The 12,091-nt window shown below is 43.2% G+C and overlaps 1 long non-coding RNA gene across 1 annotated transcript in view; it reads left to right on the top strand.

The window, feature by feature from the left end:
- The first annotated feature begins 7,285 nt into the window (after positions 1-7,285).
- LOC142071750 (uncharacterized) overlaps positions 7,286-12,091 on the top strand; it is a 61,280-nt gene continuing 56,474 nt past the window's right edge. Inside the window, exons 1-2 of the long non-coding RNA XR_012667941.1 lie at positions 7,286-7,466; positions 7,952-8,053. This is a non-coding gene — a long non-coding RNA (uncharacterized LOC142071750). The remainder of the gene's footprint in view (positions 7,467-7,951; positions 8,054-12,091) is intronic.

The following is a 12,091-nucleotide window of genomic DNA, read 5'->3' on the forward strand; positions in this document are numbered from 1 at the left end:
AGGACCTAACCACATCAGCCACACCATCAGGGGCTTATTCACTGGCACATCTACCAATGTGATATATGCCATCATGTGCCAGCAATGCCCCTCTGTCATGTACATTGGCCAAACCGGACAGTCTCTATGCAAAAGAATAAATGGACACAAATCAGACATCAAGAATTGTAACATTCAAAAATCAGTAGAAGAGCACTTCAATCTCCCTGGACACTCAATAACAGACTTAAAAGTCACCATTCTTCAACAAAAAAAACTTCAAAAACAGACTTTCAATGAGAAACTGCAGAACTGGAATTAATTTGCAAACTTGACACCATCAAATTAGGCCTGAATAAAGACTGGGAGAAGCTGGATCACTACAAAAAATAATTTTCCCTCTGTTGATACTCACACCTTCTTGTCAACTGCTAGGAATGGGCCACATATGCCTTGATTGAATTGGCCTCATTAGCACTACAAAAAGTAATTTTCCCTCTGTTGATATTCACCCCTTCTTGACAACTGTTGGGAATGGCCATATCCACCCTAATTGAATTGGCCTTGTTAGCACTGACCCCCCACTTGATAAGGCAGCTCCTATCTTTTCATGTGCTGTATATTTATACCTGCCTACTGTATTTTCCACTCCATGCATCTGATGAAGTGGGCTATTGCCCACAAAAGCTTATGCCCAAATAAATTTGTTTAGTCTCTAATGTGCCACAAGGACTCCTCATTGTCTCTTTATGTTAGCTGTCTTCTGATCCTTTCAGGCACATAAGGGAGAAATGAAATGGCTTTTCAGTTACAGTACAGTGCTCCAGGAGATCATCATCTGTTGTGGTAAATATGTTATGCAAACCCAGGTCCCATCAGCATGTTTCTTGTGGTCGTCTGGTGGTCCTGTCAGTCTTTGTAGTATTTGCAATCACTAGTTAAAATTAACTTGTTTCTGCCTTTATGGTTGTAGAGAGAGTCTTCTGAATGTGACCAAATGCAGTTCTATCTGGAGAGAGACTGAGTGAGACATGGGTCAACTTCATTCTAGTGTGAATTTTCCCTAATAAATCTAAGAGCAATGTATACATTTGAGCTAAATGAGGAAATTAATATTGAAGCCTGTGGATACCATCATAACATCATGTTTGCTACTCATTTTACCTCCGTTTTAGCAGAAATATCCAGTTTCTATACAGTTTTTATACAATATGGTGTTTGGATATCCTAGAAAACAGAAAGGAAAATGGAGAAAGCCATGGGCTAACTATTGGAATGAAGGAAAAGAGGGCAAATGAGCGGGAAAATGGAGGAGGAGAATGAGAGAAAGAGAGAGAGAAAAGAGAAAGGGGACAACAAGAGGTGGAAGAAGTGGAGAATTAAGAATGGGCAAGGAGAATGGAAGTGCAAGGATGCAGAGAGGGAAGTTGAAGAATGGAAGGAGAGAAAGAAGCAGAGTAAAGAGGAAAAAAGTGATGGGGAAACCGGAAAAATGTCTGAGAAAGTAAGTAGGAAATGGACAGAAATGGGAAATAGACATGAATGTAGTTATTAACATGAATTTAATTAGCTTAATTTACTCGACATAGATCTTTTGAGGTAAACAAATTGACACACAGTGTCTGTAAATGTTTATACAAATTAGTCTCAACCCTTAGACTGTGGACAAATTGCCAGAGCAGTCCTTTATTGCCCCAGAAGTTATGCACCACTGTGCTATAGACATTACAAATGTAAGAAGGGCCTGGCACTTGCCATAAAGTGATTTGCTAGTGCTCAACTTGTGGTGACCTCCTTGAACAGACTGTAGGAGAAGAGCCAATAGAGACAGCCCTGACAAACTAAGCAGCATAGTTGTGGTTACTTTCTCAGACTGTTGCAATGTTGCAGCAACTTGGCAACCAACTTTAGCCCTTTTTTGTGGGGGGAGAAGAAAGCGATCAAAACTAACAGAATCATAGAAATATAGGGCTGGAAGGGAACTGAAGAAGTCATCAAGTCTTCACTGAAGCAGGACCAAATGAATCTAAACCATCCCTGAATCTGGCAGATGTTTATCCAACCTGTTCTTTAAAACCTCCAATGATGGGGATTTCACAAACTCCCTTTGAAGTGTATTCCGGAGGTTACCTACCCTTATGGTTAGAAATATTTTTTGCTAATACCTAACCTAAATCTCCCTTGCTGCAGATTAAGCCCATTACTTCTTGTTTTACCTTCAGTGGACATGGAGAACAATTGATCACAGTCATCTTTATAACAGCCCTTTACTGTTATCAGGTCTCCCCGAGTCTTCTTTTCTCAAGACTAAACATGCCCAGTTCTTTTAACCTTTCCTCATAGATCAGGTTTCTAAACCTTTTATCATTTTTGTTGCTCTCCTTTTAATCTCTGTGTGCCCAGAATTTCAGGATGTTCAGACCCCATGGTTTTGGGTGGGGATAAACATTTCTTTTCAATTCTGCCAGTGTGACAGTTGCTTCTTATTTATCCTCATCACAAATTAGTAGTCCAACCACACAGCACATTTTCCCCTTTAAAAAGGAAATTATACTCTTAAAATGTAAATTTCATGGCATATAAGTGGCTGCTACTTTTAACCTTTTAAAGTTATTCTTTCATTTGTTGCTGGGTATTGCCAAACTCCTGATGGTGCCTGTCCCCATTAACTATCTTGATGGCGGGAGACGACTGGTCTGTCAAGGAGAGATGTGGGCTGCTGTTGCCTGAAGCATTGATTGAAGGTGGATGCAGGTGACAGTGGTTTGAAATAAAGGAGTCTTCCATTAAAACAATGAGAATGCCACTTTGATTCATTATTTGCATTAGAATTAGGGAGAGTAAAGTCAGGCATTGCTATAAATAATGGTATGACTAAAATGTTGCAGTGAGCCTTCTTTAAGAATTCTTGCATATCACAATCCTGAATAATCAACAGACCAAAGAAATAACATATTTTGGATGCAGAAAATCAAAGAATTGGCAAAAACAAAATTTGGATGTTCTGAAACGCCGCCTTGTGTCTGTTTAAAAACTCACTGCAGGACTGCTCACATACATCAGATACATTTATGTTTGTGAACAGATATTTTCTTGATTGCTATTTAATCTGAAGTATAAGATCACATGATGGATTTTATAAGAGTTACTTTGGCACCTTTAAAAATGATCAAGTATACATCATGGCTCAAAATGCTGTCCCGTCAAATGTGAGAACAAAGTTGCGCTAAGACTGTGCCTTAGAACCCTGCTAAATGACATCATAGATTCTAAGGTCAGAAAGGTCCACTGTGATCATCTAGTCCAGGGGTCGGCAACCTTTCAGCAGCGGTGTGCCAAGTCTTCATTTATTCACTCTAATTTAAGGTTTTTGTGTGCCAGTAATACATTTTAATGTTTTTAGAAGGTTTCTCTCTATAATATATAACTAAACTATTGTTGTATGTAAAGTAAATAAGGTTCTTAAAATGTTTAAGAAGCTTCATTTAAAATTAAATTAAAATGCAGATCTTATCAGTTTAGTGTGATCCTTGGTCTTGTTTTTCCTTGCTGAGTTTTCCAATGTCTGGCACGTATTTGGATACTTTAAGCTGCACACAGGCTTCTGAGTGATCAGTTCTTAACCGGCTCCAAGAGGGACAGAGGACAGATTTCATGTGTGAAAATACCTTTTCACACAGGTATGTGGATCCAAATGCTGAAAGCATTGCAAACGCAATTTTCTTCAAACCGTTAAATTTTACTGGCAGGGACGTCCAGCAGGTCAGAATAGAGGCCCCATGATCTCTCTCGGTAGCTTCAAGTGCACTCCACAGATCTCTAAACTTTGATGCCCACAATTCTGAGCTTTTTAACTGAATGAGCTGCATTTCGAAATCTTCAACACCCATCCACAGAAATACTGATAAATCCAAGTTGCTTTTGTTGAACTTTTCAAGTTTAATTAGAAAAGAAAGCATTGGGCCAAATTGCTGGAAATCTTGAAATCTGTCAGAAAATTCTAATTCCAGTTCTTGCATGTAAATTCCAATCCCATTGACACTGACAGTGCAACGTATCGATAGCTCTTTTATGTGTTGGAAGTAGCAGAAAGTCAAAGTTTGAATATCCCGAGAAAAAAACTGCTGGTTTTACAACAAATGCCTTCCGGGCTTCATAAAGATCCAGAACCGTTTGCCCTGCACCCTGGAGATGGAGATTGAGTTTGTTTAGGTGAGCGGTGATGTCAATTAGAAACATGACCTTACACAGCCATTTGTCATCATCCAACAAAAAGGCCTTGATTGCACCAAAACAGTTTACAAAGCGCACCAAAACTTTGCCACAACTTAGCCACCAAATGTTGCTGTGAAGTGAAATGAACAGACATCTAACTTTGCTTTCTTAGGAACTGACATTTTGTCAAATGTACCCCTCAACTTACAGTGGGGAAAAAAATTGTGACAGACGGTATGCACAACGTCAAACGCAATGTGCTGTTCCACGTGACGTGATAGTGATGTAAGCAGCAAATCAGGACTTAAAAATATCCCAGTACAGTGGCACTGGAAAAATTTTTAAGGTGTGGGTGCTGAGCGGTGACCCCTCTTGCCCCTGTCTGCACCCCTCACTGCCCTAAGCTGGGGCCAGTGGGCCACAGCTGGGGGTGGCTGCAGAGCCCCGGGCTGGCGGCTGGGACCCCAGGATGGCAGCAGAGAGCCCGGGACCAGTGACTGGGACCCGGGGCTGGCAGCGAACTGAGCAGGGGGCCGGCAGATGGGACCCCGGCTGGCAGGGAGCCGGAGGATGGGACCCCGGGTGGCAGCAGAGCTCCCAGGACTGGTGGCCATGACGTGGGCAGTGTGAGTGCCACTCAAAATCATCTTGTGTGCCGCCTTTGGCATGTGTGCCATAGGTTGCTGATCCCTTATCTACTCTGATAACACAGGCCATAGAACTTCCCCATAATTATTCCTGTTTAAACTATAGCATATATTTTTTAAAAATCCAATCTTGATTTAATAGTTGCCAGTGATGGAGAATCCACCATGACCTTTTGTAAGTTGTTCCAATGAATAATTAACTTCACTGTTAAATTATCTCTTATTTCTGGTCTGAATTTGTCCATATTCAACTTCTAGCCATTGGATTATGTTATACTTTCCTCTGCTAGATTGAAAAGCCCATTATCAAATATTTGTTTCCCATGTAGGTACTTATAAATTGTGATTGTCACCCCTGAATCTTCTCTTTGTTAAGATAAGTAGATTGAGCTCCTTAAGTCTACTGCTATAAGGCATGTTTTCTAATTCTTCAATCATTCTTCTGACTCTTCTCTGAACCCTCTCCAATTTATCAACATAGCCCAGATAAAATCTTTTTTCTGGTATCAGGAGTTTAGGATGGGCTACTAAATTTTACCAGGTGAGAGTATTTTGCTGTCTGTATGTTTCAACTATTTCTCTTCTACCATCGGCATGGGTGAACTGATGTTGATCTCAAAGTATGACAGTTTGAAAATGGAACTTAGGCTTCAAAGTCATTCAGGCATTTTTGAAAATGCCATCCCTAGTCTCATCCTACCCATATTTTCCAGGGAGGGCTCTTGGAGCATAGGGGTCTTTTGGGCCAACCCTGTTTTGCCACCAGCACTACAGGGATATGAGTTGTATAATGCAGGGCTATTCTTGGCTGGTTGCTTCTGGATGCAAAATAACAAGGTAACATTTATGCTGCAACACAAAATCACAGCTCTGTGTATACTGGAAAAACACTCTTCATTTCAACTGATCTGAATATGGTGATTAACCAATACAGTTCACTCATCCCTAATTGTAGAGGCCCAGATTCAGCAAGGTACTTAAGTACATGTCAACCTTTTAAGCACATGAGTAGTTCCAATGACTATGAATGTGATGAGACAACTCATGTGTTTAAAGTTAGGCATATGCTTAAGTACCTTGCTGAATTGGAGCAGAGAGGAGTAAGGACTGTTTTTTCCTCTGAATCTGGATCGTGTCTAGCACATTTTGGGTACCACCACAATGTAAATTGTAAATAATAAGTCTTATTTTTTGCTTAGATATAAGTGATATAGGTTCTTCGCTTTTGTGCCGAATATACCCTATTATAGCTCCAGAATCTTGTATCTTCTCTTATTTCAAAACCAAATTATCAATGAGAACTTCCACTAAGGCCTTTTGACAGATGGTATAGTGTTTGCAGTAAGATCATTAATTTCTGGTGTAGCAGTGTATTTAATGTGCAGTTATACCCTGGAAAGTGGCTGGCATTATGGTGTCCATGGTTACTGTCTTTCATTGATTTCCATATTCAATGTGGTCCCAAACAAAAAGCCTTTAGCCAAATGTTCCTGAATAAGTAGATTCAGAATTTAAATTAGGATCCAGATCAAAATTTCACAGCTGGGCCCAACTCTATAATTGACCAAGTCTAAAAATCAGATTTGAGCGCTCCAAACTTTTGGGAGGTCAAAATCTGGATCTGAATTTTCCAGTTTAGCCCAATCTATATTCCATAGCATAATCTTTCAGTTAGCATGTAAAAAGATTTTTTTCCCCTTAATTTACCTTGCAATCTGCAAGTTGGGCTGTATTCTTTCTGACTTTGACATGACCAATGATAATTGTACTGCAACTGGGACTTAATTAACAATCCTGTGAATGTGTGAGATCCAGAAAAGAACTCGGCACATTTTCTTAGCTATGTTGGCTCTTCTGTGATAACAGAAGGAAAAAGTAATGAACATTTATTTTTGCCATGTAGCAGATAAGACTTAACACATATAGGGCGTGTATAGACTTAACACGTATAGATCTGTTAAGATTCCATTTCTACATGTGCCCATTCCTGAGTATAACTAAACTTTCAATTTCCACTATTGTGAAAATCTTTGGCATTTTTTCTTTATGAATTGCAGCCCATTGTTTGATTCCACCCCCCCCCCCCCCCCTTCATGTGTACCATCCCTTCCTAGGATTGATACTGTGTGACTGATCACAATATGACTTTTGGAGTCCAGAAATGAAGCAATGTTATTTCAAGATACCTTGAGTAATAGTTCACCATGAGTCTCCTGCTGCTTGTGAAGAAGCCTGCAGCCAGAATTTACTGTTGTCAGGTGATGCATGATGGGGTGGACTGCGCCTTGAGGCCCCTTGCTGGAGGCCTTGCAGCCCTGCCACACCCTGTTCCCGAACAGGGCAGTGGAGAGGATTCTCCAAGCTGCCTAGAATGGCTGTGTGGGATGCAGCCAAACAGAAAGGGCTGCGGGAAGCAGCCAATCAGGTCCCAGCAGGCTAGTATAAAAGGAGCTGCAGGACCACAGTGAATGCAATTTCTTGCTGGAGCTGGTGGAATGTGGATGGTGTGCCTGGCTAGCTGAGGGAGCTACAGGACCTCGGACAGAGCAGTGCTGGTAGAGACTGGGGGAAGTGAGAAGGAATTCACCGCTGGCTGCTGGGAATCAATCAGGACAAGGCTCTGAGGTAAGGGTGAAGAATGTGCTGAGGCCATGGAAAAGTGGCCCAGGGGATTGTAGCAGTGATGCAGTCTATTTAAAGGGATGTGGTGGATGGCTGCTATGTATAGGGTCCCTGACTGGGATCTGGAGTAGGAGGCAGGCCTGGATCTCTCCCCTCCCCGTTAGCCACTGAGCAAGTGGCCTGGTCTTTTGATGTACTGCAGAAGAGGAAACCGAACTCTTTTAGCAGGAGAGCTGGGGCCAGAAAGGCCTTGGCTCCAGGGAGGGAGCCTGGGCCACCAATCTATAGCAGAGCAGGGACAACTTGAGAGAATCCAGAAGGGGCTGAGAGACCGTTTGAACCAGGGTACTGCGATAGGCCCTGCTGGACTGATTGAGGAGCAAGCTGAGGAATAGGGCTGCAGATAAAGAGACATTACAGAGGGCACTGAGAGACGTCTCTGTTGGACTTGTACCTTGGAAGGGGTTTGCTTTTTATTTCACATACAGACTGTGTGAGACTCAGCCAGAGGGCTAAGTTGCTGGAGACTCACCGCAAGGCAGAGAGAAAGCGCAGACACGCGCAGTAAGAGAAGGGGATACTCGCGAGAGGTGAGTGCCAGCTGTTACATGATGCATGCCTCCTTTTGCTAATTTCAGCGCTGCAGATACTGCTGTATGATGTTTAGGCACTTTTCTTGATTCTCCTTGCACTTGCACCAGTTTTACACCAGTTTAACTCCCATTGATTGAATGGTATTACCACTAATTCAACTGAGAGGAAAAGGCAGCCCATTGTTGTCTGGAAAATACTTGCCAAAAAGATGAATGCTCCTACTTAGTATTAACATGTCTCAATTCCCAACTGTCCTATAAGAATTCTTTTTAATATCTCATTGCTTTTTTATTTTTCCCTTGTTGTTTTCTCCATCACCATCTCTTAATCTCCCGGTCCACTAATCTTATAGACTAACTAGAGTATTGTTATCCTGTGATGTGATGTTATATGATATGGGCTTTGCAGTCACTAAATTTAGGTTAGCTAACACTTTCCCTAATAAAAGCTTCTTCCAACCTTCACTGTGAGAAGTACTCACTTGTTTACAGCGGGCCTTTTGTATTCAGAATGCCCCCAGCATGCAAGCAGAATGCCCCCCAGGGTTTAGAATTGCCTTTCTTTTGTCCTGTGAAATTTCATTCAGTATTTGCCAAGATACAAAGTGTTAAATTTTGCCATTTTCCCACTCTTGTTTCTGTTACTCAGGAAAATTATGGCAGCAAGTCAAAACCATAAATGTACTGTTCTGAGGTTGGTCTCAGCAACAGCAACATGCACTACACTGCAAGCTACCAGAGCAGGTGTAATAGGCTACTCCCACCACATGGCCCCAGTGCACTACATGGGGCAGGAGGAGAGAGAGAACCAGGCTGGGCTTCTCACTCCTGTTAAACCCCCAGAGTCTGGCCCTGGTGATCCCAATCACCATTAATACATTATTATTTGTATTACCATACCATCTAGGGGCCCTAGTCATGGCCCAAGACCCCATTATGCTAGGCGCTATACAAACACAAAACAAAAAGATGGTCCCTGCCCCAGGCCACACTCCCCTTAGCCACCCAGGGAGTCTGAATATAATTCCAGGAGCCCCTCTCATACACATCCTTTTCCCCAAAACAACATGTGGGGCAGGAGCACCCTGGAATGGGGGGATAGAGCAGAGGTGGGCAAACTACAGCCCGCAGGCCACATCTGGCCCGAGGGACCGTCCTGCCTGGCCCCTGAGCTCCTGGCCAAGGAGGCTAGCCCCCAGGCCCTCCCCTGCAGCCTCAGTGTGCCACATCGCCAGCGCTCTGGCCCGCTGCTCCTGCTGAGCAGCGCGGACGGTGTGGCTGGCTCTGGCCGGGCTATGGGGCTGCGAGCTCCTGCTGCTCTGAGCAGCATGGTAAGGGGGGTTGGATAAGGGGCAGGAGGTCTCGGGGGGGCAGTCAGGGGATGGGGAGCAGAGGGTGGTTGGATGGGGTGGAGGTTCTGGGGTGGGCAGTTGGGGATGGGGAATGGGGGGGGTTGGATAGGCGTGGGAATCCCGGGGGAGGCTGTCAGGGGTTGGGGTGTGGATAGGGGTTGGGGCAGTTAAGGGACAGGGAGAAGGGGGGATTGGATAGGGGGTGTGGATAGGGGTTGGGGCAGTCAGGGGACAGGGAGCAGGGGGGGTTAGATAGAGGGTGGGGTCCCAGGAGGGGGTGGTCAGGAGACCAGGAGCAGGGGTGTGTGGATGGGTCGAGGGTTCCAAGGGGAGCATTCAGGGGGTAGGAAGTGGGAGGGGGCGGATAGGGGGCCAGGCTGTTTAGGAAGGCACAGCCTTCCCTACCCGGCCCTCCATACAGTTTCGCAACGCCAATATGGCCCTCAGACCAAAAAGTTTGCCCACCCCTGGAATAGAGCCAGGCCAGGCTGAACTCCTCAAAACCACCCTCCAGACCCAGCACCTGGACTCCGTTGTCCATCCTGTTCACATGCTGAGGGGCTATCTGATCACCATAAGTGGGGCTGGGAAAGAATTCTCCCCCAGATCAGATTGGAAGTGACAATGGGTTTTTCCATCTTCCTCTGCAGCGTATGGATGTGGGTCAGTTGTCAGGATTATACTGATAAGTCTCACCTAACCATTTCCCTGCTGTTGTGTGGGCCTTGGGCATGGGTGCACCTTGATGCCTCCTGTTCTCTGCCTGTGGCACATAGTCTCCTGTGACTAGTAATAATTTGGTCTTATTTCCATTGTTGAGTTTGCTGTGCAGGTGCTGGGTGGTGTTGGTGGCCTGTGATAGACAGAAGGTCAGACTAGATGGTCTGGTGGTCCCTTCGGGCCTGAAACTCCATAACTCAGTCTTCCCCCTCTGAGATAATGGCCTTCTCCTGCTGCCCGCTAGTGTGGTTAGTCTTCTAGCACAGGAGGTAGCATTCTGTGCTGCAAAGCTGAAAGTTCAGGATTCAAACACGGATGATGATACATAGTGGGTGAGGGATTGATAGTTACACATAATAGGATTTGGTTTTACCTATATCCTTACCAACCAACCCCCACCCACTCCCAAAAAACCACCCAAACTAGAAAATTTTAAAAAAGTTAAAAGAACGTTAGGTTGCAAAGTCAAGTGCTGCAAAGTTAGGAAATGCCAAATTCTGTTTGTGCAGCCTCAGTTCAACCCCCTTATGGGTATGTGTTATGATAGTCTAATTACCTGAGAGCATACTATTACTTCAGCACTCGGCTTCATTCAGTGCCCAGGATGGTCACTGTACAGGATGGAATTGAGGTTTCACAGGCCTCCTTAAATTTGACATTTCCTAACTTTGAGTGCTTGACTGTGCAACCTAAATAAGATTATTTTTAACATAGTGTGTGTCTGTCTCACACACACACACAAACAAATTTTACCACCCATTAATTGTATTTAATTTAGTGTATGCTTCTCAAATATTATGACATGAGGATGGGTCTTTCAGATCAGTATCTCTCTGCTAACACTTTTTATACTGTACACCCTGTATACCAACAGGTACCAGTATGAGAACACCCAGAGCATTTCTTTGGGCTGGAAAGTCATTTGGACATGACTTTCTCCTGTCATTTTTACATCCAATGGTGAGGGGAGCATGAGCAGTTGTGTAAGTGGGTCTAAAACACCGCCAGGGAGGGAAGGAGTCCAAAAGGATAGTTTCCTGAAGGTTGGGAGCTTCAGGGGCTGTAACTTGATTATTGAAGTTAACATGATATTTTCCTTGGATTGGCTGAGACGGTGCCTTTCTCCTCTGTCACTGTTGTGTTGGGGCTTTTCACCCCTTTAGTTGCCCCTCAGAGCAACCCTGTCAAGTTGTCAGTGAATAATAATTTTTAAATAATAAATACAAGTGTTTAATTTTAATTTGTATTTATGCTTCAGCTTCATTAGGACGTAAAGGCACCTAAATGTCTAATAGTCAAATTACTATTTTAATTATTTTACTGACTTGTATATCCTGTCTATTGCATAGTAAAGAAACTGATACTGTAGTGGGGGAGAGAAGTAGAAAACAAAAAGAACTTTTTGTTAATAATTAAAATATTGTGTATGAAAAAGTAGGTGATCCATATTCATCAAATATGCAAATGAATGCATTGCATTATTTGCATTAAATATCCATGTTTCTGGAGCTTAAGTCTTAAGAGGTATGAAGAGGAAAACCAGCAGCAGAAGATCAGAAATGAGATCTGATTAACAAAAGCAAATTAGTGCCCAAGCTAAACCCTCATAAATGTTCCGAGGAATTTCACAGTGCTGCCAACAATCTGGCCCTTCGCACCTGGATGAAAACAGAAGATAATGGCCAAGAAAAGCAAAGAGCAAGGAAATAGCATGATGGATACAGTAGAAAACATTTAGACTCACAGACCTTCTTTAGATTATAGCTCTGATATTTAATAGAGGTAGAGTAGGAGATTGAAAGAAGATTAGGAGAAGGAAGGATTGTAAAAATAAGTAGGAGAGATTAAAAGTAAACCTCCCCAGTCTAATGCTGAATTAATGGATGAAGTCTTAAGAGCTCAGGCCATCTTTTATTTCCTTATGACAGATAAAGAAGCCATGTAAGATTTGTTTGTTTCTGTT

Source organism: Caretta caretta, chromosome 4 (assembly GCF_965140235.1).
Source record: "Caretta caretta isolate rCarCar2 chromosome 4, rCarCar1.hap1, whole genome shotgun sequence".
In the NCBI taxonomy this organism is placed as follows: Eukaryota; Metazoa; Chordata; order Testudines; family Cheloniidae; genus Caretta; species Caretta caretta.